At 38.4% G+C, this 13,972-nt stretch overlaps 1 protein-coding gene across 3 annotated transcripts in view; it reads left to right on the top strand.

Moving 5' to 3' along the window:
• FHIP1A (FHF complex subunit HOOK interacting protein 1A) overlaps nucleotides 1-13,972 on the top strand; it is a 188,455-nt gene that overhangs the window by 48,060 nt on the left and 126,423 nt on the right. For all 3 annotated transcript variants that reach the window (XM_081134046.1, XM_081134047.1, XM_081134048.1), the window contains exon 2: nucleotides 5,008-5,126. The gene's annotated coding sequence lies outside the window, so the exon portion shown is untranslated. The remainder of the gene's footprint in view (nucleotides 1-5,007; nucleotides 5,127-13,972) is intronic.

Here is a 13,972-nt window from a genome sequence, read left to right on the forward strand (position 1 = left end):
TGAAGTGAGAGCAAGCTAGGTGTGTGTGAGGAGCAGTGAGGAGGGGAGCTGAGGACAGGGGAGCTGGAGGATGTGAGAGAGAGCCAGAGCTGCCCTGATAGTACCCACCTTGTAGGGTTGCTTAGAAAATTGAGTGAGATATCACTTCTCATGTGTACTTTGCACACATTAAAAGAATACTACACCATCACAAGTGAGGATTTTTTTAGGAATGAAAGAAGAATTCAGTAATATAAAATTTATTAATGACATTCATCTTATTAAATATAAGTATTAAATATAAAAAATATAATTTTTATAGAAAAGGCATCTGATAAAATCTAATATCAATTACTGATTGTAAGTGCATCTCAAAATATAGTAGGAAATGATTCCTGGAGGATGCCTGTACAAGCTCTGCCAGCCAAAGCTGTCAAATATGACTGGGAAGCATTGGATTAAACAAATCAGCGTTCTTTCCTACAGGCCTTCTTAGAGCCTAATCCACATTAGGTACTTTGTGAATATTCAAGAGGGATTTTTAAAATACAACATTTTCCAAATTTATTTGAATATAGAACCTTAAACAATGGCTACTACTTTTTTTTTTCTTTAAGAAACATCTCACAAATAGTTGTCATGTTGGGAAACATCACTTTAGTACTTGACTTTTGGTTTTGTACACGTTCATTATTCATTCACATAAATCAGTGTTCTTGGGTTTATTTTTCAGATGCCTGTAGTCTCTCTCTTCTTTTACTCCTCTGTGATATGCTGCAACTCACTAATTTGTTTTGCAGTTGAGACCCTCCCAAAGTCATCTAAGTTACACTGGGTTTCTTGGTAAAAAAAAGAATTCTATATGATGAATGTAAAAATCTCAGGGATGGATTGAATGGAATTGAAGATTGAAAGATTGAAGGTTCATTTGATTCAACTTTTCCCAAAGCTTTTAAAAGTTTTGTTGTTCGGGGGAGGAATGGGGAGCTAGTTGAGAAATTCTGAACTTATTGTAGAGAAGAGCATTGCAGTGGGTTGGAAGGTAGGATTCTACCTTTGTGTTCATCATTTACCAGCTACTTAATTTTGAACAGGTCACTCAGCTTTCCTCTGCTTCAGTTTTGTCATTTGTAAAATTTAGGGATTGGATTTAGGTTCATCCATTTTAATAGGCAGAGTTACTATTAATATACGTAATCAAGTCAGGGATGATTGTGGCCCTATGTTGAATATTTTGTTCTACTCTGTAAGTTCCCACATATGACTATAACCTTGTGTCTCAGTTAAGCTCTTTTGGATAATGAAATTATTCAATAATTAGCTCATAGTCAACTCCAGGTATTTGAAAACTGGTTGAGTTGAGACTTTTGTCTTCGTTGATTGATTTGTTAATATCCCCGTAGGAAAGCACTTGATTATAACACAGGTCAATTAATACAGTGCTATGGATAAATCCACACATCCTGCATTTGTTTTACTGATATAGGGAGAAATCCATGATGTGAATATTAATTATCATCAACCTCCCTCCCCTCCCCAGTGTTAATTTGTTGGCTTTGCTGTGTCTTTTGTGTACTCCCTATTAGCTGATTTCTGAACTCAGCACAATAGAGGTCTGAATTCACTTGAATTTATGCCATCTGGAAATGAGCTTCAGTTTTGTTCCTCTGTTGAAATTAGGGATGTGACATAGCTATTACATGGAAGGATTGTTAGCATGGATACAGTTTGATTAAGTGGAGGTAGAATGTTTTGTTAGAAGGAAAGCACTTGCCTGGGGACAGATTTGAGTGTGACTGAATCATTAACTACCAACTTCCTCCCTTTTTAACAGGAGACATATTTTGTTTTTAAAAGAGAAGAGAACCAAGTGAATTATCAAGACCTAGTTAATTTTTAGAGAGTCCTTTTCATTTACTTGAGTTCCGTTTAACCTTGCTTTCAATGTCATTCTGTGCATTACTCTCAGAGGACTCAGCTTCCTTTGAAGTTGCTGCTGGCGGAATCATGATGGTAAAATATAGGAGGGGTTCCCAGTAAAGCCCTGAGTGATCCACAACGATGCCTGTTACCTGAGTGAAAGCATAAGTGTGGGGATGCTTAAAAATGTAGCGTGTCAGGGGAGGATAGATGATAATGAACACTTAGGTGGGAGAAGTATTTCTCATGAATTAGAGATGCCCTTTCATAATTCAAGAGTCACAGAATGAGGAAAAGCTTGAAATCGCCCGAAAAGCATCTGGGAGCAATCTGTAATTCTTAAGAGGCAGTAGAAGAGCCAGTGTCACTCCAGTACATCATGATAAAACTGTCCACGTGGGATTGTGGAGGAAGGAGAATTCTGTTCCTTATAAAACCTCTTGCGATTAAATGCCTTGAGATTTGAAATGAATGTTACTGCAAGGCCCCAGGTGCTTAATAAATGATTAATTGATTAGAATGAGGAAGGTAGATTTGAAGGTACCACAGAAATGTCAATATGAATTTTGTTTATTTGCATGTGAAATGTTATTTTTTACTTTATTTTTATTTTTTCAATTACAGTTGACAGTGAGTATTATTTCATATTAGTTTCAGGTGTATAGCATAATGGTTAGACATACAGTTTACCAAGTGATCCCCCAGTAACTCTGGTACCCACCTGGAACCACACATGTTAACCACGCAGTTCATACCCCATCCTCTCTTCTTGTGCCTGGTCACTACCGCTGCTGTGCCTAATTTTGAAGATTTAGGTCACTTTGAGGTTCCCCCCACCCCATTTTTTTCCTTTGTGAAACATTTGTTATAAGAAAAGGTATTGCATTCCAAGCCTTTAAGGCATGTGTAGGTAAAAAAACACGTACTCAAAACCTCTTATAGTAACTTTTTAAGGAGCTGTCTTTTAATACATTGGACTGTTGCAGAAAAATGACTGTATTAATGAATGGCTCATTTTTGGGGGCTTGGGAGATCCTTAAACAGAGATTTTGAAAAGGCTTTTTTGTTGTACTAGAATCCGACTTAAATTGCTCACCTTAACTCACCTAAAGAGAGGGAAATACCCCTAGCTGGTTTGGCTCAATTCCAGCCAAGGGCATGTACCTCAGATGCAGGCTTGATTGATATGTGTCTTTCTCTCTCCCTTCAAGCTCTCTCTGAAAAGCAATGGAAAAAGTATCCTCAGGTGAGGATTAAAAAAAAAAGGGGGGGGGGGAAATATTTTACCAAATATTATAACTGCATCAGAACAAGTTGCATCTTGTTTCTTGCTTTTGTGTAGTTATGATTATGTGTACAGTATTGTACCCTCTCTTTTTCTTTTCTGTATGATAGTTGGCATTTCCACATTTTTTTATTAACATAACATTTTTTGATGACCGACAAAACTGTGGCTAAGTAAATTTACTCAACTGCTCCCCCCCCAGTTATTGGTTAAATAAATGGTTTCTGGTTTCCATACTTTAAATTTAAGTGCAGTATTTATTGTTTGCTCTTAAATCTTCTTTCTTGGAAAATTTCTCTAGCTTCTGCCTATTTTGACGTTAAATAATGGCTTCTTTTAGCTTTGTTTGGTATTTGCATTAGCTTTTGCCTTTTGTATCTCTAGGTGTTTGTGGTTAGTGTTTTTGTTATGCTGCCTAGGTGTTCTCTGTTTTTCTCTCAGGTAGGATAATTTCCCAATCTTCTTCAAACTCATATTTTCCTGCTTGTACAAATAGGGAGTAAGCCATGTATTTGTGTTGTGAAACTTATGACTTATCCTGATGATATGAGATGTGTATCTAAAACCAAAGTAAACTGCTGATGGGATGGCATAAAAAACAACTAACCTTTGAATTATCAGTGTCTTGGTAAGTCAAAAATACTGTTACTGGAGAATTAAACTCCCGGTCACTCGTGGGAGCGAGGTGGAGATTCTTGGGGTGCCGCTGAAACAAGCATTCTCAGAAGCCCCCACTGGAGGGTGGGATGTGGAAGATTTTATTGGCATGGAGTTACATTCCTCAGTTTCCAGTGCCCTATTTCTTCCAAGCCAGTCCTGAAACAGGGGCAGCTGGGAGTTCAGCAAAGACAGAAAGAGAGCCAGTGTCCAGAGTTTCTGTGCCATCTTGCAGCCAGGTGTGGTTCAGCATCCAAGCTAATTAAAGTCCATTAGTCCATGTGTGGAGTCCCACATGGCCATGAGCCATGTGGGTGCAGGGTAGGGAGTGCATCCCCAGACCACAGGAGAGCCAGGGCCCAGTGGCCTAGAGCCAAGAAAGGAGAGACAGCTTCCTTTTTTTGGAAGTTTATATATTTAGATTTGGTGCACTTGCAGTGGCCACGCCCATCTTGGCTGCTGACTCGTTTTCTGGTGTGATTGGTGGTGGGCAAGCACCTTCCCACCCGTCACTCCAACCTTTACTGGGCATGTGTCTAAACTGCCTTTGTCCAGTCCCTTCCCCCATCAATCAGTGGGAATAGACTTGGAAAGTGTTAGATACAGCTTTTTGGGAAAGCTGTATATATGGCATTCCTATATTATCTGGTCTCCCCTTTCACTCCTTTCCTGTTAAATAATAACCAGATTGTTAAAATGGACAGCGTCAGTACCTAGGAATATTTTGGGAGTATTGCATATTTCTTAAAAAGCTGTTTATGAAAGTTATTTATGATCTACTCTTTGCTTTTTTATATTTTGTTGTCATTATCTAATATGATGCTACTGATGCATGGATATGGATTTATTTAGTTTCACTTTTTTCCCCTCTTGTAAAAGAAGCTTATAATTGCTTAACATCTCTTAGAGGACAGAGGAATCCTCCTCTTTACTTTCTATTACCCAACAGGAGTCTCTCATTTTTTGGCTGGTATTCAGATTTCTAAATAAAGATTTACTTTTTGCTTATTTTTAAAATGATAAAGTAAATGCCATTGAAGAAGAGCCCACTCATTGCACAACAAATGGTGGGAAATGAGAGGAGGGAAAAAAAAACTAAGAAAGCTTGGATTTGCTTTTTATAGCTTATTTACGATCGTGGAACATTTTTTTATTCATTTCTATAGATTTTGGAAGTCTTCCTGGTGTTTCTAGCCGTGCCAAGTGTTGGGTAATTTTTTCCTGCCCCTCCAATAGTGAAGTGAGCAAAAACACCCAGCAGGAGGCGATTGAAGAGCGGTCACAGGTAATGTCTTCTTTTCTTCTTACTATTGATATGTGTACAGTAATGTTCAGTAATATACTTTAAAAAAGCCTAGTTGAACTTACATATCCAGGTGAACACTGTCTTGTTCAAAACAGTCTTTTTAAGAGGCGATTTTCTATCCTCTGCTCAAAGCATTAAACATTTTTTCTACATCTTGATCATCTGGTACCATTCTTTAAAGCATCCTATTTTCAGTGGTGGCAAATCTCAACCCTGTGAGCATGTATTTGGGAAGTAGTATGAAGTTGTTTAGAACTAGGGTGAAGAACCCGGGGAGCTCTAATTTTAATAAGAAAGCAGAAGGAACAATAATGTAATGAAAGCAGTTTTTCATTTTGTAATTTGTGTATATGTTTAGCAGGCTCATATGATGTATTGAAAGTTAGTTCTAAGAAGAGGTGACTCTAAGTTTCAAACAATGATATTGTTAAAACAAGTGATTAGGTTTCATACCTTACAGAGAAGCATATATTATTTATTTAACTATGTACATGTTGGTATTCTTTCTTATTAAAATCAATCAATCTGTCAGTATTATAGAAAGGGTTCCTGTATTAATCAGGCACTTTTGTTGCCTGTGTTTTCGGTGTCATATCCAAGAAATCATTGCCAAGTGCAGTGTTTTGTGGCTTTTCTTCTATTTTTTCCTCTATAAAGAGTTTTATAGTTTTACCTCTTATGTTTAGGTCTTTGATCCATTTTGAGTTAATTTTTGTATATGGTGTAATGGAAGGATCCAACTTTATTCCTTTGCATATAGATAATCCAGTTTTCCAGCATGATTTGTTTAAGAGAAGTTTATACTTTTAAAGACAGTTTAGGATAAGGAAATCAGAGTCATAAATGGCTATGTTGTGTCTATGTAGGAATTCTTATAGTGTCCCCTGTTTCTAATTAAGAAGATATTTCAGGAACTAAAGGGCATTACATGGATTTGAAGCTCACTTTAAACTAAGATTTTATAATTGTAGGTAGGCATAGAGCCTTTGTTTAAGTTTGTGTTAGTTATTAGCGGGCAATGACTTCGTATATGTGGGATTTAATTATTGCAAACTCTGAGTGTTGGTCTTCAGTTAGGGGGGTGTGTGTGTGTGTGTCTCCCGTTACAGGACTTTTCCCAGTTAACTCCAGCCAATGAGAGATCCTCTGATGTTTTAGGGAGCTTTAGTTTCAAGGCCATAACAGAATCAACATTCTCATGAAAAGGAATAGCCAGTAATAAATCCCAGGAAAATCTATAGCCAGCTTGAACCACTCATCTGTCTGTGTAGCGAAAGTTACTTGGAGACTGTTTTTGCCTCTTGGCTCTAAAAGCAGTTATGTATGTTGACAGAATGATACTTACACTGATTTTGAAAAGGTCAAAAACCAAGTATTGTGCCCTTAGAAGTGTGGTTATTTTGGGGAGGACAGGAGGGTGATGAGGGTGGGGTTGGGAGAACACAAAAGCAAACGTGTCACCGAGAGGAAAGCCTGGACAGAGATACTTAGATGTAGGGGGAGAGTCTTGGGTGGGTGTGGGAGAAACATGGATAGTGAAAGGATATAACACTTACGTGTGTATCTTTCTTCCAAGGAAATGATAGTGGATACTAAAGGTAGCACAGCAAGGACCACAAGTAAAAAATGGGCCTGAAAGGGTTGAAGACAATTTGGTGTAAAACGTGTATGATAGCCCTGTGGAGACGCTGCCAGTGGAATTCACCTGCTATGGATTTTGGATGTGTTCTCAGAACAGTGAGACAAATAGCAGGTAGACAGAGGCAATTACAGGTATTTTGAGCTGTTGAGAGAATTATTTGAATACAGTATTTCAGGGTTAAGAGCTGTCTGCATGAGAAAAGAGTAGCAGTGAAGCAGCATTAGAATGCTGTGTGTTCTAATGTAATACCAAAATGCCTGAGTCATGCAGAATTGGTGTGGGGAGTGAGGAATGTTTTTCTGTGGTTTCCCCGGCTTTGTGTGGCACCAGTGGGAAACCATTTCCAAAAGTGGTTTTGAGTAAAAATTTAGTCTCCAGATTGGTCTGGGACTAGATTTTCTGTGTAAATAATACAAAAGATACCTAAAAATGACTTCTTAGAGTCCAGTAATCAAACCAGCTATGTAATGCTATCATTCTAAAATTTGTTCATTCTGCTTATGTGTTTTCGCAATTTTATAGATTTTAAAACTATGATCTATCTCTACCATTTTCTGTGAACTCAGTCTTTTTATTTATTCAGTCATTGTTGTCTCTTCACGTGTTTCATCACCCTTATAATTTTATTCTAGCTCAGTTTGGGCCTTCTCTAATTCTGTATGTATCTTCCAGTCAACCAGAATGGCTTAGTATAAATGTATATAATTTATGTTTGGTCATGTTTTCTACTTTATTTTCAACATCACTCTTGGAATACTTTGCCTTTCTTGGTCTTTAAGGGCGTAGGGCTGCACTGAATTGGTGCTCTCAGAGAAAAGTGTCTGATGACTTTAGTAGAGACCAGAGATTGTCAAACTGTGGTCCCCAGATGAGCAGCAGCAGCCTTTCCTGGGAAACTTGTTAGAAATGTAAATTCTTGGGTAAGAGCTCTGAGGCTAGAACTCAGAAATTTGTATTCAACAAGCCCTCTAAGTGATTCTGATGCATGTTAAAGTTTGAGAAATGCTCTGGACACTCTACTTAGCTATGTACTATTGTCCAAGCCATTCATTTTCTCTAGCCCTTAGTCTCCTGATCAGATAGATTAGGTGTTCTCAAATGTTGGTGTGCACATGAATTATCTGGTGAGCTTGTTTCAAAAATTTCAGAAAGCAGTAAATTTGTCCTAACCTCATGCCCCAAGATTCTGATTCAGTAGGTCTTGGATGATCCAGTTATCTGCTTTTCAGCAAGCTCCCCCAAGTAGTTCTAGCTATGATCTGGACCAATGGGTGTGTCTTGAGTTTCCTTCAAGCCTCAAAATGATGTGATTTAAAATGGCTTTTTTTTTTGAGTTCTTTCTTTCTTTTTGAGTAGCTGAAAGCTTGGTCCAGAACTTTATCTGAAAAATACTGTTTGGATTATTTTTCACTGAAGCCATTATGCTCGGATTTATTTCCTTGAAAAATATGGTTCTTCCTTGCCTACCCACTTTACTATCTGAGATTTTCATGAGGCTTATCATCATTGGTAAGGCCATTCGTTTGCTCACTAAAAGACCTTTCTGATGCTTGTAAATTTAGAGATTTCATTATGTGATTTTCCTAGATAATTTATACAAATTATTAATAAACTTTAAACACTGGTTCTAAAGAAGTACTACTTTTTATGGAGATCTTTTCTCCCCTGCCCTTTTCTTTTTTTAAAAATACATCTTTATTGATTTCAGAGAGAGGGAAGGAGAAGTAGAGAGAGAGGGAGAAACATCAATGATGAGAGAGCCATTGATCGGCTGCCTCCTGCACGCCCCCGACTGGGGATGGAGCCTGCAACCCGGGCATGTGCCCTGACCGGGAATCGAATCCCCATTGCCTGGATCCTAGGTCCACGCTCAACTGCTGAGCCATGCCCGGCCGGGCTCCCCTATTTTTTTCAATCTCTAAGCTTCTTCCCTATGCATGGTGATTTTCCCCCATCTCACTGTCATTGATATTTTTGTTCGTTTCTTTAATTTTTATGGTTCAGTCTTACGAGAACTATTTTTGTGTGAGTTTCCCTCGTCTCACTGGCTGCTGCTCCTTAGTCGTCCAGTGCTGGACAAAGCTTCTCCTGGCCACCCCGCTGCTGAGCAAACCCCTCCAATTCTGAGGAGTAGGGCGGTTCAGACATTTGAAGAATCTCACCGCGAGTCTGACAGCTGGAAGAGTGCAGGTAATACCTGGGCAGGACCTCACATTTTGACAGTTAGGAAATAAAAGAGAAATGTTATCTTTTGCCTGTTTTGGTCCTAAATTTCTATTTATTGTACTAAAAAAAAAATCTAGTCTTACCCAGAGAGGGACTGACAAGAAGAGGACTCTTTTCCCTCCTCCAGTCCTGTGCTCCACCCATAGTGAACTACTTGCACTCCCTGCCGTACATCATGTCCTCTCTTCTTCCTCTGGGCCTTTGCAAATGCTCTTTCCTTTCCCTGGAATACTTTTCTCTCACTGCCCCATTTGCCTGCCTAACACTACCATTTTCAAGTCTCAACTTAAATTTGATAACAACTGGGAAGATTTTTCTGATCCTATTTACGTTCCAAAGTTTGGGTTAAGTGCTTTTTTCCTGTATGTTGTCATAGCATACCATTCTTTTCCTACTGTATGACTCATCAAACTGCTTTTAATTGTCTGTTCAGTTGCTTCTTTTAGACTATAAATTGCATCTTATTTTGTGTTTCTATCACTCAGCACAGGTGTTAAATAGATATTGATTGTATGGAAGATTAAATGAGTATTTAAATGAGCTTATTGATTTCTGCCATGCTTCTTACCTTTGTACAGTAACTCTTGCAGGGGATATATCAGTTAGGGTTAGGCTCACCCATAAGTAACTACCAGGATCAATGGCTTAAACAATTTAGGGGATTATTTTTCTTTCTCATAAAATAAGCCTGGAACTAAGCTATCCAGGCTTAGTAGAGTGGTCCCTTGATTATCAGGGACACACTGTCTTTCTTCTCTACTCACCTGGGTGTGATCCTTGCCCCCTGTTCTCATGTCAGCATGGCTGCCAGAAGGCTAGGCACCTGCAGGCCCTCATCCTAGGAAAGAAGGGAACAGTCAAAAGCAAAAGGGAGCTTTGTCAGCTGCCTGCCTTCTGCCCCCCTCTTCACCCCTTTTAGGGGCTTTCCTGGAAGGCTGTCCAAGGATTTTCCCTCATACTCATGGATCAGATGATATCACAGTATCACTTCTGGCTGCAAAGGAGAGTAGGAGATAGTTTTTTGCCTTAACTCTCTGCTGCTTGGTACAAAATTGGAGTTCTGTTAATAAGGAAGGAGAGAATAGATATTGATTGGTGACTAGAAGTTTCTAAATAGCTTAGAATGATTTCTCCTTAAGTGATTATAAACAGTTTTAGTAAATAATTTGCAGATCAGTATGTCAGCACTTTTTAAAATAGATAAAATAGATGTGAAAGGAATCTTATCTTCTATTGTTTCTAGTCACTTTACATAAAATTATCACTTAAAGTATTTTAGGAGGTTTAATTACAGGCATCTAAACAATCTAAATGATTACTATTATGAATCTTTATTATAATTTTTTTTGGGTATTTTCACTTGTTGATTTAAGAGGATAACTTTTTTTAAAAAAATATCTTTATTGATTTCAGAGAGAGGAAAGGAGAGGAAGAGAGAGAGATAGAAACATCAATGATGAGTGTCATTGATCGGCTGCCTTCTGCATGCCCCCGACTGGGGATCAATCCCGCAACTCGGGCATGCGCCCTGACTGGCAATCGAACCCTGATCGCCTGGATCCTAGGTCAACGCTCAACTACTGAGCCACGCCCAGCCGGCCGAGGATAACTTCTTTAAAGTCTCATTGAGATGTCCCCAGAATCTGCTGGTGGGAGTGTAAATTGCTAGAACATTTGGCAAAAGATTTGATAATAACATCAAGAAAAAAATGAATCTTTATCTTTAATCTCCTTCTGTTCAACCTCCTGTAAATCTAAAATCTAAATTCTACAAATTGGATTTTTTTGGAGAATTTAATAACTTGGAAAAAGGCTCAGGGCATAGTATTAAATGGAAGGAGCAGGAATCAAGATTTAATCCCGTCATTAAATACTTCAAAAAACATCCAATTATATTAGTTGTCTTTCATTCCACTATATGGATGTTCCACAGATTTATTCCTTCTCTTATTATTGAACACTTAGTCTTTTCCAACCTTTTACTATTAGGAATAGTCTTCGATGAATGACTTAGTACATTTGTACATAACTTTTGTTTGGATTTCTGAGTTTTTATGATAGATTTATAGGAGAATAAACAGAAGAGATTAAAGCTATAGATCCAGTATTTGTTGATATCTATTGCCAAATCTTTTGCCAGAGTTGTATACAAACACATATATTATGCTTCTGATTTTGTAAAATTTATGAAATTACTAGAAAGTATAGAAAAGAGTAGAAAGAAAGATATTAAAGCTTTAAAAATAGTTGATTTCTTTTGGTGATGCTTTGAGTGATTTTTTGCTATCTTTATATTTTTGTATGTATATATTTTGCAATGATTTTTGTTTTTATGATTTAAAAACAAATTCAGTTGAAAATAAAGAATATCCCGTTTTGATGATCAGCTGCTTCTTTGCTATTTAGGGTCTTGGTATCACAGCAGAAATATGTTGATGTTTTAGTCAAAGAAGAATAAGCACATGGCAGCTATATCTTGTAGGGTTTGTAATTTACATATGTGACATGTTTTCCTGCATTTGTTTGCATTTCCTGCATTTTCCTAGCATTTAGACCAGTAATTTTTTTTTCTTAGTGCCATTTGTTGTAGCTATTAAAAACAAAAGCACCTAACAACTTAAATTCTCCTTTTCAGTAGCGGGACTGTGGTATAACCTTCCTGTAGTCCTAGGGTCATTTTTAGCAAGCTGCCATTTCCAGGGCAATCCTGTTAATATATGAGTATATAGTTCTTTCTAGAAGCAAAAGCTGAGAGGATTGTGGAGTATATAGGTTCATGTAACTGACTCTCAGTCAAGATAAGGTGACCCAGTGACCTACTTCATATTCACAGGCTCTGTAGCCAGGAATAGGTACATTTTAGAGATGCATTCCAAAATGTCAGATAAGGAGAGTATGAAAAACATGTTAAATATAAACCAAAAATAGTGTCAGTTAAAAAACAACAAAAACAAACCCTTATATCAGTAATATATAGTATATAGTTGGGGATTTTGGAACCTAGGAATGGGAATATGGTTTGGTTTATATTTAGGGGAGAGGTCAGATTTGTGGGAACGTTTTGAGCAGTTTTCCCCAGGCTATTGAGAAGGAGCACACTTTCCTAATGTAAAAACATGCTGTGGACTGCTACTAGATTCCGCCTCTAATTCTGTTTCCCTCAATGGAGAAAATAATATTGATAGAAGTTATTAAGACGCTAATCATAGTTTTAAGTACATGTATATTTTGTTAAACAGAATTATCTGTATACCATCTGTATTTATTTGAAAAGTGGTATTTAGTCTGAAGTAGAGTTTGGCAAACAATGGCCTCCTGCCTGTTTTTTTAATGCTCCACCAGATAGGAATAGTTTATACATTTCTAAATGGTTGGGGGTGGTGGTGAACAAAGAAGAAAATGTGTAGAGAGTATAAATGTATCCTGAAAAGCCTAAAATATTTACTTTCTGATTTTACAGAAAAAGTTTGCCAACCCTTGGTCTAAAGCTGTGGTTTTTAACCAGAGGAAATTTTGCCCCCAGGGGACATGTGGCACTGTCTCAAGACATTTTTGACTGTCACAGGGTAGGGTAGGTGGGGGTAGGGATGCTGATGGCTATCAAGGGGTAGAAGCCAGAGATGCAGATGAACATCTTACAGTGCCCAGAATGGCCCCTCAAGACAAAGAATTAACTGGTCCAAAATGCTGACCAAGACTCTCCTTGCCCAGACTTCAGTTGGGCTCTTCTGAGCCGCCTTCTCGAGTAGGCCTCAGCCTTGGCCCCCATCCTGTGTTTGGCTTGCCTCGCCTAGTTTTAGCAAGAATTCCTTTGAGTCATTTTAGTGAAAATCCCCTCACTCTTCATATCTGATAAACTCTGATATCAGATCAAATTCTTTACCCCCCAGCCTTCATATCTGATCACCCTGGCCTGTGTTTAGCAAGAATCGTGTTAGATCAGTTTAGTAAGAATCTCCCTACCCTTGCTGTCTTGTTGTACTAATTTTCCACCTACTGACCCCCTCTTCTGCTTGTTGGTGTAAATTCCTGTCCGTCTTTGCTGTATTCAGAGTTGAGCCTGATCTCTCTTCTATTGCAATAGTGTTGACACCTCGTGCAATAGTCCCGAATGAAATCTTCCTTACCGGTTTAACAAGTGTCGGAATATTTTTTCTTTAATCAATAGTATACATGTTGAGCAACCCTGGCTTAAAGTAAAGTCTGGAAAATGTCTGAATTCAGGAACCACCTCTTCAAATCACTCTGTAGCAGCCCCTTCCCCCTCTGGGGTTCCACTGTTTTATAGGGAAGAGGCCAGCAGGAACATGCATGAGGGAACAGCTACCTTGAGGACTTGGAAGCCGCCAGTTGTAAAGATTCCTTACCCCAATATTTCCAGGGCAGAGGGGGGCAGTCTGGACAGGGGCTGCCATGCCATGTTTGGCCCTGGCTCTATTCCCTGAGTTTCCTTAAGAATGAAATAAGGTTGACTCTACGGAGATTTCATCATCAGCTTCCCTTCCCCATATTTTTTGACCTGTTGGGATCTTCATCGGAATTGGAAGATGAAACATTGCAATCTTCAGTCCAAAGTAAAATGCTAAAAGGCGAATGTATGAACTTGTTAAAACAAATTTAGAAAGTTATTAAGCAATAAATAGAATTGATTACTGTCCCTTTCCTGGTTCTCATTTAGAGGTGTGGTTGAAAAGTGCACAAAGGGTTTGAAAATGCATTTCTGTATTTCGGGGTAAAAGTTAGGGAGGTTGGAGAGCCTCATTGGGGAGTGACAGGCAAGAGAAAGCTAAAGACAAAGGAAAAAGTTCAAAACCGTAACTTTACTCTCCTTATGTACCTGAGTCCTGGACCCCTCACCCCCCCCTTTTTTTTGTCCGCTTGCTTCCTTAGAACTTGGGCCCTGGCACCTGTTGTTCTATCCATGTGGCTTTGCTACTAACTAAAGCTTCCTTCTCTG

This window comes from Miniopterus schreibersii (genome assembly GCF_964146895.1).
Source record: "Miniopterus schreibersii genome assembly, chromosome: 4".
Classification (NCBI taxonomy): domain Eukaryota; kingdom Metazoa; phylum Chordata; class Mammalia; order Chiroptera; family Miniopteridae; genus Miniopterus; species Miniopterus schreibersii.